This window comes from Leucopleurus acutus (genome assembly GCF_964270905.1).
Source record: "Leucopleurus acutus genome assembly, chromosome: 2".
Taxonomy (NCBI): Eukaryota; Metazoa; Chordata; class Mammalia; order Artiodactyla; family Delphinidae; genus Leucopleurus; species Leucopleurus acutus.
In genome coordinates this window covers 69460402-69485997 of record NC_139143.1, presented here as the reverse complement: position 1 = coordinate 69485997, position 25596 = coordinate 69460402, and the positions used below count along the sequence as shown (strand labels likewise).

At 46.3% G+C, this 25596-nt stretch overlaps 1 protein-coding gene across 1 annotated transcript in view; it reads right to left on the bottom strand.

Moving 5' to 3' along the window:
- The window catches only part of CD247 (CD247 molecule), a 77602-nt gene that overhangs the window by 30933 nt on the left and 21073 nt on the right, over window positions 1-25596 (bottom strand). The gene's annotated exons all lie outside the window — the stretch shown is intronic.

Below are 25596 nucleotides of genomic sequence, written 5' to 3'. Positions count from 1 at the left end.
TCTGCCTTAGTGACTCAGAAGACTGGCACTTTGCAGATAAATAGGAAATGCAGTAAATGTTTACATTCCCTTCCCAGGGGACCGTAGAGCCGGTTGGCGCTGGCTCTAATTGTCACTAGGGGCGTAGAGTACAGACCTAAGTGTTGAGGGCTGGCTTGTTGTGACCAGCGTCTCTGTGGGCTTGCCTGGTTTTTGGTCATTGTTTTGGCCAGTCCTGGGGTTCTGCTTTATTCCTAGATTTATGGGTCCGCCTGTATATGCCCTAGCACCCTCTGGCCCCGCCTCCTAACCCAGCCAGATGAAACTCAGCAGAGTTGCTATATCCCAGTGACCTAAGGCCTCTGGCTGGTTGGTTTAATACCCATATGGTATGTCTGTGAACTATTTCCCACCCCAGACACTTCCTCATTCCAGACATTTGGTAGCAAATCGAAATTGCTGAGGCCACATTACATGGCATAGTTCTCCAATCCCCTCAGCCAATTCATAATTGACTTTTAAATCATTTAGGTGCAAAAGCAAATAATAATAGCCCCCCTGTTCAGTAACTCATAAATTCTAGCTCATGACAACTGAGGGAGAAGGCTTAGACCATAAACATTAAATATTTATATAGATACTACAACCACATAGACATATAAATGCACATACACACACATTTTAGGCAGCACTATTCATTTTTAACTTCTTATGTGATATCCAATAAGAAAAGATTTCCAGCAAAAAAAAAAAAAAGGAAGACTTCTTGCCTCCAGATTAATACAGGAAAACATCCCTGTAATAGCTACCTCTTCCCCCGTAAAAGAAAAAAAAAAAAAGAATACAAAAATACTGAATTGACAAAATTATCTTTTCTCTATTGTGTGAAAGGTGAGTTAATATCCATAAAGAACTTAGAGCTCCCTCAGTTGAATGATGCGCTATAAATACAAAGCATCATTATAATTTATTATTAAAGAGTCAATTTTTTCATCCTAACCGTTTTTCAAACCTCTCACAGCGCAGGCCTGTCTGATGAGAGCTCTGACATGAAGCCAAAACACCTCTCCCAGACACGGAGAGACTATCAATCAGTTTAATGCAAAGACTCCTCCAAGTCAGCCTCCTAGTAACCCAGCAGGGCTGTCTTAGAGCTGCCTTCCTTCAATTAAGTCCAGTGACTTACACAGTGAGCCCACATCGCTGGACTCACACCCGGGAAAGGGCTGATCTTTCCACCCTCACTACCTTGCTCCCAAGCAGGTAAAACCAAGACTAGGGAACTCTCCCTTTTCTCTTCCCACCTCCACTGCCAGCCCTTCCTTCTGCTAATTCTAACCAACAAATCTATAGCAGCTAATACCTCCGTTCCTGGTCAACCGGTCTCTCCTAGACAGAGATCCTCCACCTAGCTAATCCATTGTGAATGAAGGGGATTAAAAAATAAAATATTCTCTTTCCTTCCAAGCAGTGGACGGAAGCCACTCTCTCAAGCACAGAAAAAAAGCAAACTGCTTTATCAGCTATAAATTACATAATAATTTAACGTAAAGCAGTTTTCTAAATTTAATATCATATGTAAAAGTGCTTTAAACTTAAGGCAATAAATAAAATGCTATACATTTACTTTCTTTACTTTTTTCCTTTTGAAAAACTTCCCTTGGGCTTCCCTGGTGGCGCAGTGGTTGAGAGTCCGCCTACCAATGCAGGGGACATGGGTTCGTGCCCCCGTCCGGGAGGAGCCTACCTGCCGCGGAGCGGCTGGGCCCGTGAGCCATGGCCTCTGGGCCTGTGCGTCCACAGCCTGTGCTCCGCAACAGGAGAGGCCACAGCAGTGAGAGCCTTGCGTGCCACAAAAAAACAAAACAAAACAAAACAAAAAAAACTTCCCTTGTATCACCTGCCCCCATACATGCATAGCCTCTCCCCTTATGGACATCTCCCAGTAGAGTGGTGCATTTGTTGATGAACCTACATTGACACATTATAATCATCTGAAATCCATAGTTTGCATTACAGTTCACTCTTGGTGTTAGACATTCTGTGGGTTTGAGCAAATATAATATCATGTACGCATCATTATAGTATCATACAGAGAGTTTTCACTGCCATAAAAATCCTCTGTGCTATACCTATTCATCCCTTATCCCTTCCCCCACGAAAACCCTGACAACTGCTGATCTTTTTATTATCTCCATATTTTTACCTTTTCCAGAATGTTATATACTTGGAACCCTACAGTACATAGCCTTAGCAGATTGGCTTCTTTCACTTGGTAATATGCATTTACGTTTCCTCTATGTCTTTTCATGGCTTGATAACGCATTTTTTTTTAGCACTGAGTAATGTTCCATTCTCCAGATATGCCACAGTTTATTTATCCATTCACCTACTGAGGGATATTGGGTTGCTTCCATGTTTGGGCACTTATAAATAAAGCTGCCATAAACATTAAAAAAAGACCAAAAAAAAAACAAAAAAAGGAGTTCCCAAATCTAAAAAGACGTGATCTGGTTTGGAAATAAATCTTTTTTAAAAAGTTTGGCAAGCAAGATTTATCCATTTGCAGGGCTGAGTCCATTTAAATAGTCCAAACGTGTTGGCTCTAAACCAAAGGCCCACAGGACTAATCAGTTTAACTGGAAGACGGAGACTCTTGATTTTCGGTTGTAAGATTCAGTTGCACATTTACTCAAGCAGATTCACTGGAGAAAGGAATTAAGTCTCAGCCTGGCCTCCAGTGCTGGATTACTTCCCAGTGCGCTGAAGTGGCTACTGTTGATGGTGATAAGCGTTGTATCAGCGTTTTTTAATCTGGCATTTTTTGTTAGCCAAACATGGTTTTATTCAAGAACGATGCATGCCCCCCACCCCCATTATTCAAGAATTGGGCCTGAAAGGAGAGGGAGAGATAAAGGAAAGGGTGCAGGCAAATGATCTGAGGTTTTAGAATAAATCAGTCCCTGGAGCTCATTTGTTTGTTCCTTTAGTCATTGCAGAAATGTTTCTAAGTGCCTGCTCTGGGCACCATGGTGGTAGCAGGGGCACCATTTCTTTTGCTGATGCCTCTGTGTCTCCCAGATGTCTTAGAGAGTCTTGAGGGTAAGGCCTTGGACCTCTTCTCTAATCTTCTTAAACTCATTCCTTTTGTGATCTCATCATTCATTCTCAGGGCTTTAAAATCCCATCCATATGCTGTTGACCCCAATATTTGTATCTACAGCCCCAACTCTCCCCCGAAATCTAGACTTGAACATCCACTTGGAGATCTAATGAACATCTCAGTTCTAGCCTGTCCTAAGCAGGACTCCTTACTTCTCTTGCCCCAAACCTGCTCTTTCTTAGGCCATTGGGTAACATCAGGATGAATTTGATTTCTCAATTCAAAAGCGAGAGAAATAATTTTTATATTCTATATAACTTTTCTGATAACAGGAATAGAAATGTTAATGATAGAAAAATTGGAAAATACAGAAAAGCATGAAAAAGAAAAGAAAACTTACCCACAGCCCTAGCACTCAAACATAATCACTGTTAACATATTGTTATTTTTTTAAATGTTTATTCTAATGCATTTTTTTCAAAACCTTAGGGGTTTTGTTCGTTTGATTTTACTTAGGACTACCTTATTTGTGGCTATTTTTGTTATATACAGTTATTTAGCCACTCTACCTATTATTAGAAATTAGGTTATTGTTGATTTGTATTATAAATAGTGTTGCAATACACATCCTTAAACATAGATATTTTCATCCCTCTGATTATTTCTTAAGAAATAAATTAAGACACAGGAAAATGCAGCCACCAGGAATAAATATCTTTGAAACTCTTTAAGTTTAGGGCCGAATTACTTTCCAGAAAGATGGTGCCAATTTACCCTGAGCAGTTTTTGAAAGGCTCTAATTCATTGCGGTCTCACCAGCACTGGGTATGATCATTAAACAAACAAAACCCCAAACAGCCTACCTGTAAGCAAAAAGCAGATTCTAATTTTACATTTTGCATTTCTTTGATTATTAAACGTTGAACATTTTTTTCATGTGTGTTTCTTGTTTTAGGACTGGTGTGGGGATGACTTTTGCTTTCTTTCTTCCTTTTTTTTTTTTTTGACGTTCTTTCTTAAGTGAGTTCTAAAAGCACGTTACATACTGGAGATAGTCACCCTTTTCCCATTGTATATATTGCAGCTATTTTTCCATTTTGCCGTCTACTTTTCATTTGGTGTCTTTGACACATAGTAATTGCAATTTACAACATCAGTATTTTTGCTTTTAGTCATACGCTCAGAAAATGTTTCCTCATTTTGAGATCAAATATATATTCACTTATATTTTCCTGGAAGTACTATTTTCAATGATATTCTAGAAACTTTCACAATAAAAAACTTAGGAAGTGTTTTAGGCAGCAGCCCAGGTTGGCAAAACCATACCTATTGCTAAGTGTGGCTGTACACACCCATACACGCAGTGTGTGCACACAGGGAAAAGCAAGTCTAACAAAACTGACTTTATCTATTGAAATGCAGCAAAATTAAGAAGGAAAAATTTAGGACTTATGTCAAGGTGGCAGTAACAACATAACCGAGATCGCTGTTTTATAGCCAGATTAGAAAAGATGTAATTACACTTCTACTAGGATTTTGCCATCATTAAAATCGGGTCCTCCTGCAACTTTTATATTTAATTTGTCATGGTTTTTTTTAAAGAAATAAAAATCAAAGGGGACAGAGGCATGTATAGGAAGTGCTTTAAATGCGTACATATTCGTGAGAGAGACTGCTGCCCATCTTGTGTCTGGTCATGCCCCTCCCGCATAGCATAACTGCTAGACAGGCTTGGATGGCCCCACGGCTTAGAACTTCCCTGTCCTGTTGGCCTGGTCCACGCCCTGTGCAGCCTGGCACTCAGAGCTGTGGGAAACATGCCGGTGCGTGGAAACCCTGCACTCTGGCCCCTGCCTTTGGCCTCCCCGCAGGTCTGCTCCTCGGGCCTTTACCCTCCAGCTCAAGTAAATATTCTATAGGTCAGGGCTGGAAGGGTGCCAGGTGTGGACTCCTCAGGTGGCTGCCACCATTCGTTTCCTTTAAGTTTTACACACACACACACAAACACGCACAGCTATAGTCTTACAGAGAGCTCTATTCTGAGACCTCTATTTGAAAAGCAATATTTCCATATTCAGACTCACTATTCGGGCCTCTGGGTGATTCTGTCCTCTGAAATGACCAGCTTCCCCCCCACAGCCTCCATCCACTGCCCCGGGGGGCAAGCTTGGCTTCTTCCTCCCTTTGCTAGCCAACTCCTTCACGCTGGGTCTTTCTATCATGCAACTTCAGCTGGGAGCAGTTTCAACCTGGACACTGTTTTGAAAACAAATGCAGTTGCTTCTTGCCTATGTGCAGCTTCCCCAGCAAAGATGTGAGAAGCATTCAGTCATACCTCCAGGGATCCCCAGAGTTTCTCAGCTCACCTCTTCTTTAACATAGCCTTGAGGGTGAGGTGTGATTATTACCCCCACTGTGTAAAAGAGTGGGAAGGAACTGACCAAGTTCACACAGCTGGTGTGTCCAACCGTGAGCCCTGGGTCTTTTCTCCTCTGCCACAAAAACTCCATGTTCTTCTCTCTTGGAGTATGTGCCCGGTCGTCATATGGGAACCCCCTTCCCAAACATTCCTCACTGGAGCTCTTACAGACCTTTCGGGACTCTCATTGGGAAGGGAGCTCCCTGCATCATGTGGCAGCTTCTCACTCCGTCACTGGGTGGTTCTCCTTGTCACCAGCCTCCCTGTCACACTGACCCTCAGGGTCTAGCTCTGCCCTTGGACGTTAACCAGTATGGCTGGGCTGTCTTCTACTTGGTGGCGCCTCACGTACCTGAAGGCCGTTCTTGGCCGATTCTCCTCTAGTTCTCTGTGCCCTTTCATCTTACATTGTCTCTGGAGGGCTCTGCCTGCTCTGCACACCCCCCAACTGCCCCAGCAGATTGGATGAAGCTAGGTAAACCGGAGTAGCCCACTGCCTCCTCCCTAAACGTTTCTCTCTGATTTACTGCGCGAGATAAACCTGCCTAAATTAGATAGATAGATAGGTAGAGATACTGAACTCTCACTGCTCTCCTTTCCTTCTCTCTGGTTCTGAGTCTAGGGGTGGGGCTGAGGCTGGGGAGGGGGAGCCAGCCTCAAGCAAGTTACTGCCTGAGCCTTAAAAGTCAGATTTTAATCTCCCTTCCCCTCCACCCACCCACCAGCGCAGTCAACGCATCGCGGAGACACCTGCTCGGGTGGGGTGGGAGTGCAGCGGCAGTGGGGAGGTGAAGGGAGGCAAAGGCACGCTTGTTCGGTGTGTAGAGAGAAAAATTCTGCTACTGGTGACAGAGTCTAACTGGAGCCTCTAAGAGATCTTTTTTCATAACAGTGGCCGGGCACAGAAAAGACTCTTAGGGAAAGACAGAGCCCTACCGTGGAAATATGGCCCAGGTCTGGGTAGGAGACGCATAATGCAAATAGGACTCTTATACTGAGAAAGCGAGGATGCTATCAAATACCACTGGACTTGGGTCAGAAAGAACTTAGGCACCAACATGAAGAGGCTCCCACTGGCCAATGATAGAACCACTTAAGCATCCATGAGAAAATGGCTGCAATGGATTAAAACACGTAAATATGTTTAAGTCCGTGCAGTCATCATGACACTAGAGCCAACCAACACACTCATTGCTTTCCTTTGTAGGATGCTTGGGAACCAAGTCCTTCCTTAATATTTTTTTACCAAAAAAAAAAAAAAAAACCCTGCGTTTGGTTATAAAATATACCAAACACACACGAAAGTAGAATAGTGGAATGAACCCTCTGTGCACTTATCACTCGAGTTCAACAGTGATCAACTCACGGCTCTTCCTTTTCTACATGCCTACCCACTCCCCCCTTCCCGGGATTATTTCGAATTCAATAACAAGCATCGTATCCATCATTTTATCTAAAGATAACAAATCAGCATAAATAAGCGTTTATCCTGGGTATTTATCAGGGTAACCAAATAGTTAATGAGGACTTTATAGAAATATTCCACCAAATAAATGAATAAAGAGCTAACCCCTAATGAAATAGCAGCTCTAAGCAATGATCATCAATTGCTTCTCATGTCACCAAAAGAAAGACCTCGGGACATCATGAACCTCCTGATGAAATACACCAAACCACCTTGAAGTATTTTTGCTACAACGTCAAACCTGAATCCCATCAAGCTTCCAGATCCAGCTGCCAGTTTATACAATACAGGAGGCAGAGGAACATGTCACACAACACCACAGGGATGCAGCCAGCAAAATCCAGACTGTGGGAGACTCTATGGGATAAACAACCTGGCTTCCTCAACAATTCAGTTCAAGGAGATAAAGAGGGTTGTGGGGAGGACGGGGTATGGGGAAGGAAACTATAGATATAAAAGATGAAGCAGCGTATAAGCCAGCTGGCTCCTCCTTCAAACAAACACACTGTAATGCTGAAAAAGGAAAAAAAAAGATTGGAGAAAATTAAACCCTGACCATATATTTGATGATATTAAGGCATTATAATTTGTGTAGGTAGGATAATGGTATTGTGGTTATGTTTTTTTAGAAAGTCCCTAACTTTTAGAGATACATACTGAAATATGTACAGACAGCTCATTATATTATTTTCTCTATTTTATATGTGTTTGGAACAGAAAGAGCCACCCTGGTTTCCCCCTTCGGAAGACAGGGAGCTGGTTAGAAGTGCAGCTTCACTGCTAAGTACAATATTATGGGTTGAAATGGTACCTCTCCCAGGCTGCTGGTACTTTTTCTGAGATTCTGGTGAGCTCCCCAAGGTGGGCTCTGATTCTGGGGCTTCTCTGTGCCTCCAGGGTGCCAGGCCCAGGGCTGTGCCCCTGGGCTCTCCCTAAACCCTGCCGAGCAGGGGAAATGAACAACCCTTTCAGAGAGCATTCAGCTCTGCTCCACTCTTACTTAGCTGCATACATAATTTCCTTTCTTTACCTATAAAATCAGAGCAATAAAACTAAATTCAGAGGGTTGTCATAGGGATAAAATGGCATAAGAAATGCGAAGCTGTTTTATAATCAGATTAATAACTCACAGTAATAATAAGGGCTAACATATATTGAAAGCTAACTATGTTCCAGCTTTAATTCTAAGAGCTTTACGTGCCCATCTCATTTAATTCTCAGAAAACCCTATGAGGGATACATTATTATTATCCTTTTCTCACAAATGGGGAAATCAAGGCACAAGGATATAAAGGATCACTACCGGTGTGTATATTTGTTCTTAATGCACAGAGATGAAGAGGCTGCTGGCCACCCTGTTGTAATCTGAGGGACAGCAGGAAGTCCCCTCTCAGAAAATACCTTCAGATGGAGGCATCTGGGTCTCTAAGAGGTCTCTCATAGAACGGAAATGACCCTGAGAGGGGTAACACGTTAAGCTTCTGTGCACTGTGAATGCCTTACTATGAAACTGTTTATCACATTGCTCTCGCTCCTCTATCAGGACCCTGAGAGAAAGGAGGACTGACCAGGCCAGGAGACCTTAGAGGGAAAAAGGTATTAAGGACAAAGTCCGTGATCTTGGCAATTTTACCTGGAGCCAGTCCTGACGCCAACCTCAACTCAGTGCCAGGTGACAGGCAAGCAAAGCTGCGTTTCTTGTTCTCACACAGACCCAGGGATGGGGGAGAGCCCTACTGGCTGTGCCGGCACCCACCCAGAAGACCCCTTCCTCACTGCCCCCTCCCACCCACTCAGACTCTCGCAGACTGGCTCTTGGGACTGCTGATGCTTTCTTGGGAAGCCGTCTGGAGAACCACAGGTGCTACTGGGGCAGCTGCCAGCCCTGCCGCCAGATCTGGGTCTCCCCTCCCGCCCCACTGACCCAGGCCGGCCAGACACTGTCATTTTGATCCCCGCCAGGTTGTCCTGGAAGTTCTCAGCCCAGCCACACTAAGGCCCTTGTAAATCCCTAGATGTCTTTCTTCTGGGATGTGCTCTGCGGGACCAGGCAAAGAATCAAAAGGCTGGACAAGCCAGGCCATGGAGGCGTGAGGGGCCGAGGGATTTGGAAAAAGCACTCTGTTATGGTAGTTCAGGTCTTATACGTAAAAGCCAATGCACTTCTGGCTACGCTGGCAGGTGTCCAGTGTCCAGCACACACAGGTTGAGAGGCTGGCTGCAACCAGCCTTGAGCAGATTACCCCATAGCCTTACTTTTGTTTCTAGTTGCCCAGTTAAAGGGACACAGAAGAACTTGGACCTCCCTGAGTGAAGGGGAATATGGCGAAGGGCTTTCAAACCATGAAGAACGGCTGAGGATGTTAAGGTTGGCAAAGGCAAGACCTGGGGACCTCAGAGATGCTTTTAATATTTGAAAGTCTGTCTCATGGAAAAGAGTTTCCATGATACACACACACTGTGTGTGTGTGTGTGTGTGTGTGTGTGTGTGTGTGTACTTGATCAGTAGAAGAAGCTTCGCTGAGAACGGATTGGAGAGGTCATATGGTGGGCAGGAGTGCTGGCTGTGGAGTCAGAATGTCCAGCTTTAAATCCCACCTTCTGTGCCTCAGTTATCTTGTCTGTGAAATGGGAATGAAAAATAGTACTTATCTTCAAGGACTGTTGTGAAGATTAAAATGAGTGAACATATATAAAATGCTTTGAAAGGCCTTGTTTCTTCCAAGTACTCAATAAATGTTAGGTTAATATAATGTTCACAACTGTCAGAAAATGGAAACTTGTATGCTATGGTAAATGAAGATAGCAAGATCCAAATTGTATGATGTGATTCCAATTTTGTTTTTAAAATGCACATTATTTTGGAATAATACTAGGAGGAAATACTGCAAAATATCAACAATAGGTTAGGTGATTTCTGGACAATAGGATTATAGATGATTAAAATTTTTACGCTTTTAAGTTCTGCATATTTTCTAGGTAAGCATATATTACTTCATAAATGGAAAAACATTTTTAAAGCTATCTCTCTTTTCAAAAGGCGTAGTATGCTTAAAGACGTAATGAGATCCTGGTCACTAAAAGGGTTTAAAACACCCTGGCCCTAAAAATATTCAAACCCATATGGCTAATGAACAGTTGCATTATTTACATTGCTTAATCCCAACCATGTAAAGAAGCTAATGCATAAAAATAAAGACTGGAAAGAAATCGATGACCCTGGTAACAATGATTATTCTACAAAGATGGATAATGATCACGGTTTATTTGTTTCTTTATTCTTCTCTGTACTTTAAACATTTTCTAAATGAAATATGCATGACTTTGAAAATGGTAGGGGAGGGGCATTAACTGGAATGAAAACTAAACCAGAAAGAAATCAAAAGAAAAGGAGGTCAGTCTCGATTAGCTCAAAGGTCCCCCTAGATCTGCCTATCTAGTTTCCACAACCATGCTTCTGTGACCACAAGACGGTGGCAATTAAATGATGTGACACAGCCACCTCGATCCACCACACACTGCAGCCCATTGGTGGTCATGCCCCCCTTCCCTCCCCTTCCCCTTCAAAACCCGCCTAGAAGTTCCGCTTTGCTTTTGCATCACATTGCAAACCTCTCACCCCTACTCCCACTCCCCCCACCGCCATGTGGCTTCAGCGCCTCATACCCTGGTCACCCAACCTTCCACCTGTGTCCCCTGTCCACATCTCTCCCCCCCAGCCAGGTCTGCCTCTGTGCTGCCTCACTAAACCTGCCCCCTCCATGCCCAGACCACAGCTGATCCCTCACCCAGGACCCCTCCCCTGTCCTGTCAGTACACGGATCCAGGTTCTACCAATCAGTCAAGGTTGCCTGCAAATGCCAATTCTTGTTCTGCACCAAGCCATTTATCACGACTACTTTCTTTATTGCTCTTGACCATGGGTCTTGCCTTGCCCATGTGGGAGTGAGCTTCTTGACTGTGGCGCCACGTTTTCTACTTCTCCATTGTCTCCCATGCCTCAAACCAAAACACCTAGCTCCATGCTGAGAGGTTACTCAGAATCCAGAAGCATGCACTGGCTGGACCATGTTATTCCATGGCCACTGCCCTGTGGTCTGTCACCCCAGTCCCAGCCCAGGCCAAGACCCAATTAGGCAGACATCCAATGGATCTGAAAAGATAGTAGACCTGGGCCAGGTAAGGGTGATTTGTCAGGGGAGCCCTACGGTTAAGACACAAGCCTGCCCTGGAGTCAAAGAAACACAGTTCTCACATTTCCCTGAACATTTGGTGTTTGGTTTAGAACTTCTCAACGTGTGCCAAATGGAGAAGAACTGGAGAAGTTTCAGTAGGGGCATGACAAAGGGAAACAGCTTGGAGAGTGGAATAAAGAGTAAAGAAAAAAGGGTTAATTTAGCTGGAAAAAGAGTTGACACGAAACCACACTAGTCTTTTTTTTTTTTTGAAGATGTTGGGGGTAGGAGTTTATTAATTAATTAATTAATTTTAGCTGTGTTGGGTCTTCGTATCTGTGCGAGGGCTTTCTCTAGTTGTGGCAAGCGGGGGTCACTCTTCATCGCGGTGCGCGGGCCCCTCACTATCGCGGCCTCTCTTGTTGCGGAGCACAGGCTCCAGATGCGCAGGCTCAGTAGTTGTGGCTCACGGGCCTAGTTGCTCCGTGGCATGTGGGATCTTCCCAGACCAGGGCTCGAACCCATGTCCCCTGCATTGGCAGGTGGACTCTCAACCACTGCGCCACCAGGGAAGGCCCCCACGGTACTCTTTAATATACAAAGAAAACCGTAGCAGCTGTGCCCACTATAGTGCTGCTTCACCTTTCAGAGACCACCCCCCTTCCCAGTCAAGCCCCCCATCACTGCTGGAGGTCTCTTCCTGTTCAGCCAGCCAATGAGCCACTTCGAGATCTCTCCCAGCTCTAAAAGTTTAGTCTGGAACCTCTTAAACCTAAGACAGTAGGCTCGGGAGCATGTAAACAAGGGTGACTGTGGAATATTCTTCTCAGGTAAGTTTAGAGAAAATAGAGACATTTTAGAGAATGGTTTAAGCAGGATCTTTTGAAACCTTTTAACTCTTCCACCCACTCTGCTTCAAATCAAATGTGAAGATGCATCTGTGTTCCCCATTCTTGGCAATTTTTATAATGTGAAAAAATTGGCACTCTTGGCAATTTTTATAATGTGAAAACACTCCAACCTATAGCTTGTTTTCACATGTAAGATTTATGTGAATATTTAAGTCAACAATAAGGCTGGTATAAAGCACAATTATAGTATTGCCTGAGACTCAGTGCCTAGTGCATTGGTTCTCGACCATTAACCATTAAGAGGTGTGATAAGAACATTGTTATTTATAATAGATAGAATACAAAAACTTGGAAATAACTTACTTACACCTATTACAAATTTTAGAGTGGAGTCAAACTATGCCTATGTTAAAATCATTTTCATTTATTTGCTTTCCAAAAGTTTTCTTGACCAGGGGAGAAAGTTGGGAGTAGGGTGAGAGTGGGATTTCTGTGAGCCCACGGGGAGCACAGATTCCAGTGTCATCCAACATGGGTTGAGATTGAAAGAAAAATTCAGAATTACTGCTCTGATTATTTTGTGTGAAATGTCTTATTTCTTTCTGAAACCCTAAGTTTCTTGAGGATAGATGCAGTAAGTTCATGATGCAATCCAGGACTGAGCATTAGGGGTTTAAGAAATAGCTTATTGAGGGACTTCTCTGGTGGTCCAGGGGTTAAAAACCCACCTTCCAATGCAGGGGACGAGAGTTCGATCCCTGGTCGGGAAACTAAGATCCCACATGCCATGGGGCAACTAAGCCCGTGCGTTGCAACTACTGAGCACAGACTGTAGAGCCCACGTGCCACAACTAGAGAGAAGCCCTCGCGCCACATAGAAGAGCCCGCGCAACTAAGACCTGACGCAGCCAAATAAATAAATAAATACATTTAAAAAAAGAAAGAAAAAGAAAAAGTAGCTTATTGAACTGACTAATACTTAGTACTCCAGATGGAGACACATCAAAATTGGCACCACTGTCCCAACTTTCTCCCAGAAAAGCAGAGGGAATCACAAGATCATCACTTCATTTAGCCCCACGAGGCTCATCAGGAAATCCTGTTTGCCCATTTTACAGGGGATACTAAGGCACAGGGCAGGTGGGGAAAAGCCCTATACTGGGTGCTGAGAAGGACCCCGGGCCTCCACTGAAGTTGGTTTCCGGCCTTTGGCAGCAGGCTTCTCTGTACCCTTCACTGGGTGTGAGCCCTGACTAAGCAACCTACGCACCCCGCTTCCCTGGGGACCTGCTCTAGTCACCCTGTGGACCACTCTTAGAAAGAGGCTCAGCGCTCTGAACTGTCTCAGCAGGACTTAGAGGCCTTCCCCTGAAAAGTCCCCTGACTTGAGGACGATCTTGAACCCACAGCAGCTTCAGTCCCCATCCCCCACTGCTCTGGGATGAAGGGGTCAAAATGACATCTCCTCTCTCTCGTGATCTTTCGGAACTGTGCTCACGAAATGTTGAGCTCCTGCAGGTACTGGTGATAAAGAAAGAAGGCAGGTGGGTCCTCCCCACCGACAGCCAAGAGGCTGCTTGGTTGTCAAGTCACTGACTTTCGGGTCGTACCTAGGTTGAGTGAGCCTCTCTCCTCTGTGAGTGTCTCCCAAACACATTTCTGCACACGGGGTTGGCACTCCCTTCCTTTCCCTCCTCTGCCCACATCCCTCTCCCGTCTCTTGCCCTCACCAGATGCAAAGCCCCTGCAGGCTGGGGCCAGGTGCTGACCTTTAAGAGAGCGGAGCTGTGACAGGCAGCAGAGGAAACCCAGCTGCTGTGGAAGCAGCAGCCCAGGGAGGCCCGGGCCTCAGGCCTCCCAGCATCGTGCAGGGCCGGAGTGACTTTAAGGAATCCTTCTGGACTCAGGTCCCAAAGGCCTTGTGTCTCTTCTACTGGGAGAGAGCCTGGGAAGGGAAGGTGGGGTGGCGGGGAGTGGGAAGTGGCTTCTCCTACACACGCTGCCACAGTCCTTTAGGGCAGAGCCCAACTTTGCCTCAAGGTGGATGAGTAGCTAAAATGGGGGGAGGGAGAGGCCTGGGGTGAGCCCTGGTTTGGGCCCTTTCTGAGCTGCCCAATCTGATCTAATACTCCCCACAGCTGTACCCATCGAGCAGCTAGCCAACATTCGAATACCTTTAACTTATCAATTACAACGCCCAGTGGAGGAGACCGAGCCCCTCTTGGGGCTTTGTCACCTAGACCCTAAGAATAGCCACCCTCTCCTTCCTACTCTGCTTTCCCACCAACCTCGGATGTCCTCGTGCCCTCTAAAACATTCATGCTAGTTTTTCCCCCACAAGGGAGCTGGTATCTATTACTATCTCCTATGTTCCCAGCACTGGTTATAAAAGTGTATTTAATCCTCAGAACCCTACTAGGGAGATGGGTCATATTCTCCCCATCTTACGGAGAGGAGGCAAGGATCACGAAGGTTAAGTTATTTGCCCAAAGTCACACAGACGGTAGGCAGAGGTGCTGTTCTGTGAGGTGGCAAGGCCCACGTCACCCGCCGCGGAGCGCCTGCTTCTTGAGGCCAGCTGGAGGGTTGGCGCACGATGTGCCCAGTCATGACGATGACCATGACACTGAAAGTATTTTACATTTGCACAGCACTTTCCAGCAGTGCTCCTCGGCTCTGAATTCGGGGCATGAACTGAGTCCGAGAAGAGGTGTCGGTCCCCTTCCCTCCTCCAGCCCAGAGTCACCTCAGCCACTTCCCGAGGGACATGAGAAATCCTTCGCCCACTGGATTGGCCGCAGCAGGAGGTTTCCTAAACAGCAGCTGTCCGGGCTGCCCACAGCAAGTGTCCCTCTGCCCTGCACTGCCGCCACCCAGTGTACGGGACTGGGGGCAAAGGACCTCAGTCCCAGCTCTGCCTGAGGGCGGGCGGGCCGGGCTGTGTGGAGAAGTGGGATGGGAGGTGGGGACCACGCTGGTCAGTGTGCAGGCTGCAGGCACAGCTCTCCCGTCTTCATTCCTTGTGCTCTGGCACAGCGGCCAGTGACCCGCTTTTATTTTCTTCCTGTTTCTCTGAGAGCGGCGTGCTCTTCGGGAGTCTGATTCCTTTACCCTCAGTCATCACTCAGATACCACCTGCCCACCCTGCCCCGTCTCCTCCCTCTGTTTTCCCCCTTCCCCATGCTGCCTGTGGGCATGGGGGCCCCTTAAGCTCCCACCTCAGTCTCAGGGACAGCCAGGGCCCCTGGCTCTCAGCAGCCCCCCTCCTTGTCCCTCCCCCTCAGGGACCCCAGAGGCCAGGGCGGAGGTCCCGGAGGATGAGGTGCCACCTGGAGCCCTCTGGCCAGAGCCTCCTGAAAGCACGTCCTACATTTAACTCCCACCGTTGCTACTTCAGGAAAACAGAGGCAAACGAGGGTCTGAGTGTTGCAAGGAAGACATCCCTGCCTGAGCAGATCTTCAGATGGCCTGGGCCACGGCAGAGTGGGGTCAGGGGTGGTGTGAGTGGGCCTGTCCCTCCCCGCCTGCCTCTCCTCACTGGACATGACGGGGTGGAAGCCCTACAGCTAGTAGAATGATTTACAGTTCAGCAGCTGCACTTGCAGAAACTCAATCCTGGCCTTGGATTGCTGGAGACTCAAGAAAATGATCTGATAATACATCTGCCTCTCCTGCGAGCTCCCCGCAATCAGGGCCCATGTCCTATTCCTCCTGCAGGGCTGGCTGGCACACGGAGTGCCAGGCTCCTGTGGGGAGGATTCCCACCTGGCATGGCTTCCTTGGGGGTTAAAACCTGGGCAGGGGTCTAGAACACGAGGAGTGGAGCTCAGGAAGCCCTCCTTCCTGGCCTGCTTCCAGCCCCAAAGCCCCACACCCACACTCTGGGTGGGATTTAACGATTTCCCACCAAGAACGATATGAATTTTGCTCTCTGCTTCCCTCTGGCTGAGCCCCAGAGGAGACCAGTATGGCCATAGGGTGGGTATGGGGGAAAGAAGACAAGAAGGTTGAACAACCAGGACATTAACCAAAAAGAAAATGACAGGGCTTCCCTGGTGGCGCAGTGGTTGAGAGTCCACCTGCCGATGCGGGGGACACGGGTTCATGCCCTGGTCCGGGAAGATCCCACATGCCGCGGAGCGGCTGGGCCCGTGAGCCATGGCCGCTGAGCCTGCGCTCCGCAACGGGAGAGGCCACAACAGTGAGAGGCCCGCGTACCGCAAAAAAAAAAAAAAAAAAGAAAATGACAGGAGGGCTGTCATGGGGGAGGGGCAGGATTTGTGGTCCACCACATTCCAGAGCCTCCTTCTCCTTGCCTCCCTGTCCACACTGCCCCTCGGACCCCTTCAAGGACACACCGCCATGCTCCGAGGGGCAGGCAGCCTCAGCTCTGCTGCTCCCAAGAGATAACGAGAGAAGAGGCATCGTCCGCCACAGAAATGAGCAACATGGAAAAGTCAGTGGAAAGAAAAACATGTTTTGATCACAGCAAGATCAAGAAACTGGTTTGGTTCTGGCCTCGACTCCCTCGTTTTTCATATGAGAAATCCAATTCAGAAGGGCCATAGGACCTGCCTGAATCACTGCAGCTCTTGAGACACAACGAAGGGAGGTGGCAAGTGCCCTGGCCTTGGGGGCCAAAGTGCTGTGGACCATGGGCAAGTCACTGAACCTCTCTGAGCGTCACGGGCCAACTCCACAGGGTTGTGGTGGGACTCGACAGAGATTGCTTCTGTGAACATACTGTGTCAACGGAAATACAGAAATAAAACAGAAAGGGATCTGTGGCAGAACTGGGACCAGAGCCCTGATCTCCTCAGGCCCAGGCCCCCATCCAGAGCCCGACGTGAGCTCAGGGCAGAGCGTACACTCTGGCAGGCACCCCTCCGATGGCATGCAGATCTGTTTCCCACGCTGCAGAGGCCAGTCTCTGCTACCACATCCTTTCTCTCTGGCTTGTGGGACCTGCCGCCTACTGAGAGGGTCAGCACAGGAAAGTCCCCTCCCTCCTTGTGAAAGAGCTCTGACCACTAACGCCGGGCCACGGCCAGCTGTTTGTACACTTTTGCATGAGTTAGAAAGAGGCATCTCTGCGGAGGCCAGCCCTAGGTTATCAACACCCCTCCTTCAGGTGGGTGCTCCTGGGCGCCCACTGTGAGGGGGCACAGGAAGCTTCCAGGACCCACCGGCAGCCTCAGCCTGGTGCCTTTGTCCGGGCTCAAACTGATAACCACACTTGGCCGTTCTGACCAAAGGGGTCACTAATCTCACAGAGCCGGACCCACCATCCTTCCAGCAATGCTTTATCAAGTGTTTTTTGTGACAAGGCAGCAGGGCCAAAGGGAACGGGCACTGCACCGGGCATTGGAAGCTGCAGGTCCTTGTCCCACAATATTGCTTTCTAGCTGTGTTCCCTTAAGGAACTCAGTCAGCCACCCAGAACCTCAGTTTCCCCATCTGTCAAGTGGGAATGACAACCCCTGTCTCAAAGGGTTTGTGATGAGGCACTGATGAGATAATACTATGAGAGTGCCTTGTAAAGTGGAAATCAGAATACGGCTCTATTTTTAGATATTAGAATAATATTAGATATTATTAGCACATGTACTAACAAAAATTTTTAAACAATCTCATTGCTAAGATGACATAATGGTAATCTTGAGACTTTTTTTACAAAATAGAAAAAGACCCTCTCTGATGGAGCAAAACCAATCTATCCCTTTCTATGTGTGCAGGCATATTTTTAGGCCACATATGGGAGCATATTCTGGTAATTCAAATAGTTCTAAATTAAAACTTGGGGCAGTAAGAATATGGTGAGTACAGGGAGGAAGCCTGCCCTGAGGGTCTCTGAAGGATGGTCTGTCTTTGGGCTCAGCCTCTTCTACGAGGGAGAAAGCAGCCGCTTCCCCCTCCATTTCATTAGTCCACACCTCGTGGAGAGGCAACTTGAAAAGCAGGGCTGAGAAGCACATAATGGATTTGTGAGGTTTTAATACCTGACTGCCTACAAAAGACTAATAAAAATCCAGGGCAGGATTTTCTCAAGAGGAATGTGCCACTGCGGAATAAAAATGGAAGAGAGAAGGGAGAGTTCCAAGAAGGATTTTCCCCCATCCTCTGTGTTTATAGGTACAGGTTTTGTGTTCTTGTACGACAGTTTAAAATATACATGGTGTTCAATTAGCAGCCCAATAACAAAAATAAAAGGGCTCCCACATCGCCTTCTTTGAAGATACGTATTCAAATAGGATAAAATGTTATCACGGGCTTTTGTGTCTGGAAACAGGGTTAATTAAAGATTTCCTGCCTGCTTTGTGAATAGGTGACACTCCCATTGAGACACCAGCAATGCCCTGTCTACTTAGTCGGCTCTGCTCATTTTCTTTCTATTCATCTGGTTTGGTCGTGGAATTCCATGGAAGCGTGACCCCGTTCAGGGACCAGAGAAGCAAAATGCTGCTGTTCACCTAGAGCCTGTGTTTGCCCAGAAAACTGATACGTCGGGGATGCCAGGACACAAACCCAGAGGACAGGGACTTGGGTCTCCTTTCCTGAGGATCTGTAAAATGTGATGTGACTGGCCCGAGGGAAAGAGGCTGAGGGGCTCCTGGCCCATCGGTTTTCAAAGGGCAAGAGCCCAGCTGCTGGGCAGCGGCGGCTTTGTTGGACCAAAGCCCAGGGCGGCCCCTCCCAGCTCTGAGTTTTCCCCACCTCCTGCTCTCTCACAGGCGCTTTCCCTGAAACGAAAGAACCGTGATGCATTCGTTCCTTCAAAAGCGGCTTTAAAAGTGCATGAAACACAAGATTGAATGCCACCCAGCCCTGCCTCTGATCTGTGCCCGCGCTGGGATATTGGCACAGGCAACCCAGCGAGGAAGCCGGCCTCTCCGCCTGGGACGCAGAGCCGGTGTAGCCGCCAGACGCTCCCCGTCTCCACCCCCTTTTTCTGACCTTCTGGCCCAAGTAAGGAACAGTAGCTTGCTCATCTTTGTGTCCCTCCCAACACAGAGAACCACTGCAGAAAGCAATCCATGTCCCTCAGAAAAATACGTACATACAGGCGGGAGGGCTGGGGCGCATCTGGAGGGCCAATGGCCTCACAATGCCAAAAAGATTATTCTAGATGCTGCCCTCAAAGCCCTTTCACCTTTTCTCCTCATCTTGCCCCAATTTTACTTAATTTTTCTTCTCCCATTCTTTCTGTTTTCTCCTTCTCTCTTTTCTCCTTTGACATCTCAGAAGGAACTTATATAAGCAGTTATTATATTTTTATGTGTTAAACTCATTAATTTTTTAAATTAACTTGTCACTTTTAAATAGTATATTTTATTCTATATTTATAAATTCTGAAATCCTAGCTTTGGCTTCTCTTCCTTTTAAAAAAATTTAGACCACCTCACATCTATTAAAATGGCTATTATCGGGCTTCCCTGGCGGTCCAGTGGTTAAGACTCAGTGCTTCCACTGCAGGGGATGTGGGTTCGATCCCTGGTCGGGGAACTAAGATCCCACAGGCTGCGTGGCACAGCCAAAAAATAAATAAATAAAATAAAATGGCTATTATCAAAAAATAGAAAATAACAAGTATTGATGAGGATGTAGAGAAACTGGAACACTTGTGCATTATTGGTGGGAATGTAAAATGGTGCAGCCACTGTGGAAAACAGTTTGGTGGTTCCTCAGAAAATTAAAAACAGAACTACCACACGATCCAGCAATTCCACTTCTGGGTATGTACCCAAAAGAACTGAAAGCAGAGTCTAGAAGAGATATTTGTACACCCATGATCATAACAGCATTATTCACACCAGCCAAAAAGTGGAAGCAACCCAATTATTTACCAACAGATGAATGGATAAACAAAATATGATATATACATACAATGGAACAGTACTCAGTCTCTAAAAGGAAGGAAATTCTGACACATGTTACAACATGGGTGACTCTTGAGGACATTATTCTAAGTAAAATATGCCAGATACACTAGGAGCAATATGGTATGATCCCACTTATAGGAGGTACCTAGAGCAGTCAAATTCATAGAGACACAGAGTAGAATGGTGGTGGCCTGGAGGTGGGGGGAGGGGAGCAGGGAGGGTTATTGTTTAATGGGTATAGTTTCAGTTTTGCAAGATGAAAAGACTTCTGTGGATGGATGGATGGTGGTAGCTGCACAATGATACAAATATACTCAATACCACTAAGTGTCTACTTAAAATGGTTAAGGGGTAAATTTTATGAGTATTTTACCACAATAAAAATGGCAGGGGGGTGTGGAATTTAGAAACACATACTGTTAAAATTGTCTTAGGCGTTAAGACTGTCACATTCCACATCTGTGAGGGGGGAGGAGAGAAAGAAGAGGTGAGCAGGTTAGGAGTCATCGTGGGTAGGCTGCTTGTCCACAGAAAGGCTTAACCCTCAAAGCGCTGAGGAAAGCAGGAGACCTTGCCTCTATCACCCCATCCATTATTCTCCGGTTCACTGTCACTTACTTTCCCGAGTCCAGCATGTTCCACTGCTTTCAGAGATAAAGGTAGGCAACAGCTTGTAAAATTTAGAAGCTGATGTGTATGAAGAAAAAAAAAAAACCAGAAAAAGAAACACCAAGAAAACAACAGGCTGGTGAGCTCTGTGAAGTCTCTTACTAGCAGGGAGGGGAATTTTCCTCTCCCTTCACGTAGGCTGTCGTCTTCAGCTTCAAGTCATCGACAACCTCCCTGGCCAGGGTTAGCCCCAGGTGGGGGACACCACATCCCCCCAAAACCTCTTCTTGAACTGACAGTTCATTTTGCCCTAAGTGGGATGTGAGAAACCACTCAAATCCATCTCAAAGGGACCCCGCTGCGGGTGGGTGTGAGGGAAGGAGGCTGAGCCAGCGGTCTTGCCCAGGGACACCCAGCATGGTGTCAGCTTGGAGGAGCAGGTCCCACAGTTACAGAAGGCTTCGTTCCCCGGATGCCATGGGGTCTACTGGGGGCAGAGAGGAAGGCGATGGGGAATGGCAGGTGGGGGGAAGGGGTTGGGTATTTTTTGGATTCCATACATATTCCACTTCTGGGCAGGTGAAAATGATTCCACTGCCACCCTCAAACCTTTCCTGCCTCCCCTCCTTCCGTTTTCTTAATTTTTCTTCTCTTTTCTTTCCAGCTTCCCCTTTCCTTCTCCAGCTTTCCCCTTTCTGCTTCATAGAGTAAGCATCAAGAGACAGCTGTTAGGACACAGAGATCAGACTTGGGGTTGCCAAGGGGGAGGGGGGAGGGAGAGGGATGCACTGGGAATTTGGGGTTGGTAGATACAAACTACGTATTACATTTAGAATAGATAAGCAACAAAGTCCTACTGTCTAGCACAGGGAACAACATCCAATCTCCTGGGATAAACCATCATGGAAAAGAGTATTTAAAAAAGAATGTCTATGTGTGTAACACTGAGTCCCTTTGCTGTACAGCAGAGATTGGCACAGCATTGTAAATCAACTATACTTCAATAAAAAACAAAAAAGCTGCAAAAAAAAAAAAAAGAGAGAGACAGATGTTGCTTAGTTGAGCTCTTTCTCAGTGTCGCCCCTGGGTTAAGGGCTAACACGGGTTACGTCTTTGGATCCTCACAACAGCCATATGAGATAGGTGTAATTGCACCCATTTTACAGATAGAGGTGCTGAGGCTTTGAGAAGTTAAGTTAAATGTCCAAGGTCACACAGTTAGAATATGCTGATGGTCTGCCTTCAAAGCCAAGACTCGTCACTCTGTTGCTGGATTTTTTTGCAAATTCTCTTCCATCCTCTCATTCCTCTTCCACATCTTCCGCCTTCCCTTCCTTTTCCTAACGAAGTATGTCTGATGATAATGGTGTCAGTGGGGAATGAAGGAGAAGTCCGACTGATAAGGAGAGGAAGAGAAACCCTTCTTGGTCTTGACCACCATGGTTACAAACGGCCATCCGTTCTGCCCTTTGGAGAGCAGGCCAGGAGGGGTGTGATGTGTATCCTGTCACACGTGAGATCTCCAACAGATGGAGATAGGCCAGGAGTTTAGGAAGCTTCACGAGGAAGGTGGGTGATGCAAAGTTTGGGCCCATGAATGCACCAGAGGCAGGCTCCAAGAAGCAGGGACACTGAGGGGAGGGGAGACCTGGCAAGTCTACTGCCGGGAATTTATTCCAAGGAACTAACCCCAAATGTGGGTATAGATATATGCACAGGAATGCCCACAGCAGCACTGTTCATAATGCATCAAAATGTTAAGCCATGTAAATGTCCAACAATAGGCAGTGGTGGCATAAATTATGGCACTCTATGGGCACTAAAATTGATATAGAGAAATACTTAACAAGAAGGAAAGATGGCTATGATTTATTGTTCAGTGAAAAGAAGTTACAAAACTAAATGCACATATTCAAACCTCGAAAGATAGTCACCAACATACTAATGAGTCTCGGTAGCAAAATTTTTTTAAATGATTTTTGTTTTCTCTTTGTTCTTTTCTATATCTACTAAGTTTTCCACAATAAGTATGCTTTGACCTCATACTCATTAAAATATGAAAAATGTTGTGTTTTAAAGTGTGCGTGTTGGGCTTCTCTGTTGGCCCAGTGGTTAAGAATCCGCCTGCCAATGCAGGGGACACGGGTTCGATCCCTGGTCCGGGAAGATCCCACATACCAGGGAGCAAAGCCCGTGCACCACAACTACTGAGCCTGCGCTCTAGAGCCGGCGAGCCACAACTACGGAGCCCATGTGCCGCAACAAGAGAAGCCACTGCAATGTGCACCGCAATGAAGAGTAGCCCATGCTCACCACAACTAGAGAAAGCCCGTGTGCAGCAACGAAGACCCAACGCAGCCAAAAATAAAATAAATAAAAGTGTGTGTGTTGTAGGTTCTAAAAGCAGGTATTAAAATCCACCCAATTTTAAATAGGATGCAGTAGAATTGCTGACTTCCAAGTCATCTTTTGCTTATTTCTCATTTTCTTTAGTATTCTAGGACAGGAGAACATTTCTTGGTGGTGAATTACTACTTTTAGGGGCAGCATCAAGTAAATAAGGACACAAAGATTGTAAATATTGTTGGTATTTGATCTGGAAACAGTACTGATCTCCTTGGATACCTATTATCCTAGAATTTAGAGTTAAAATAAGACACAGGGATGGGGGAAGGAGCCTGGCAGAGCAGAAGGAACACTGGGCTGGCAGTCCATCCTGGGCCGAAGATCTAGAACCACAAACTGTCAATTGGAACAAACCTAGAACTCCCTATAGAAGGGGCACCAAGCCCCATCCATGACCTGAATTCCACCTCCAGCATCTTTCTGGCTCAACCCCCAGCTTCATGATTCTGCTACCTCCTTTCTTGGGGCCAGTGAACTAAAGGGATTATTAGGACAAAGGAGATCTCCTAGCTTCTTTACCAAGCATAAATTCCATGATGCAGAGGGGAAGAGAGATGGTACTAAAAAAGTCTCCTTTGTCGTTTTACCCAGGGCTGTCCTGACCAAATATCCTAGAGGGTCTGGCCCTTTCTCCTTGGTGCCTAGTATAGACCCTGCTACAGATGTGTGATGGGTGCTAGCAGCTTGGCCTTGGGATCCTGGCCATGGCAGCTCTCTGCCACCCTTCCTGTCCTCCAGCCTCTCCTCCAGCCCCGGCCAGGGCAGCAACTTCCGTGCTGCTCAGGCGAAGAGCTGCCTTCCCATCTGCCCATCTGTTCACATTTCAATCCCTCTGTGGCTTAGTGACTTTGGTTGTTTTTCACACCCCAGAACAGATCAGCTGCTAAAACCAACAATGCTTTGACATATTTCTACATGAATCCACACCTTTCTGACTCTTTGTTCTGGAACACTCAGGTCCCTCAAGAGTCAGAGGAATGGGGACATTGGAGAGGGAACAGGTGGAGAGGGCCTTGAGGGAGCTCGAGATGGGCACATGCTTCAGAGATCATCAGAAAACACTTGAGATTAGCTCAGACAGACCTGGCCACTGGCAGACACTCCATTTGACATTTCTAACTGTATCTGTTCAGGCATTCATTCCTTTTTAATTTATAGTAATAGAAAATATTTATTACAGTGCTACTATGTGCCTAGCTCCATCTGAGCCCTTTAATTCCCAAATTCTTTAAGGTAGGTAGAGTTATTTTGATTTTATAAAGGAGCAGACAGTTTCAGAGAGATTTAGTCACTTGCCCAGGGTCGCCTAGCTAGGTAGTGATAAAGCCAGAATTTCGATTTAGGTCTGGTTGCCTCCTAAATCTATGCACTTTCCACTTCCTGCTGAAACTGACCTCCCTCAGTCCCGCAGTCTGGATGGAAATGCAAATGGAAGACAGAAGGAGGCACTTGCCAACTGTGGATACCCAATGTCAAGTGGTTGCTTTCCATGATTTATAGCTGTTGCCCTTGGGAAGAGCTGTCAAAAAGCCATTCTCACAGGACAGCCCTGTCGGGGAAAGTGATTAGCAATGGATCTATTGCTAGCCTCCTGTGCTGGCCAACTTAATGACCAAAATGAAGTCAGACTAGATGGTCCATCAGGGCCTAACCCATCAATGAGTGATTAACCCACAAAAATGATGACTTTAATCCACCGATTCTCAACCGGGGGCAGATTTTGCCCCCTAGGATTTTGGCAACAACTGCAGACATTTGGGGTTATCACAACTTGGAGGTGCCATGGGCATCTAGTGGGCGGAGGGCAGGGATGCTGCTAAATGTGCTACAATGCACAGGACTGCCTCCCACAGCAAAGAATTATCCAGCCCTATATGCCATAGTGCAGAGGTTGAAAAGCCCTGCTCTGGGCACTCAATCAAAAGGTATTTGACACACCTGGAGACCAAATAGCAAAAACAGTAGCTATTTTGTTCCTACAAAATTGTCACTAGGGTTAAACTGTACAAGAATGAGTGGTGACCAAGGTGTCCACACCCTGTTGGGCTAGTCATTTGGCATTGTATATTTTTTCCAGTTTGCCTTCTTCAAGAGTGGCCCATGGAATTTACTTAGCCCTTCTTTGGGTTAAAATCAGGAATGGAAATTTTGACCTCTAAGAGGAAAATAAATAGAAAATGAAAGTATGTGTAATAATGGAAGCTCATATGCAAATTTTAGTTGAGTGTATTCTTTTCTATAAGGTTGCTCACCCTGCTGCATGCCACTGCTCCAGGCCACAGATATACCTACAACCTGTCCACACGTTAACTCTCTGGGAGAAGAACTTGGATTTGGACCCAGAAGAATGAAATTCAATTTCCAGCTGTACAAATATAACTAATCTTGAGCAAATCACTTATCTTTTTTAAGCTTTAGCTTAAAGAGAGCCCCCACCAATAAAAGGGGGCTAACCTATACATTTCAAAGGGATGTGAATTTTTCATTGAAGTAATTTACATTAAAGCACTTAGCAAAACTATAAAGTGTGATCGAAGCACTCACAAGATGATGATCACACACACAGAGGGCTTCTCCTCCATGGGGCACGTGGGTTTTCTTTATTAGATTTTTCCACATTATCACTGCCTATGTACGTTTCTCCTGGGTGATATTCTATTTCTTATGCTGCACTGGAGAAATACTCATTATATCATGAAAGGGAAACTG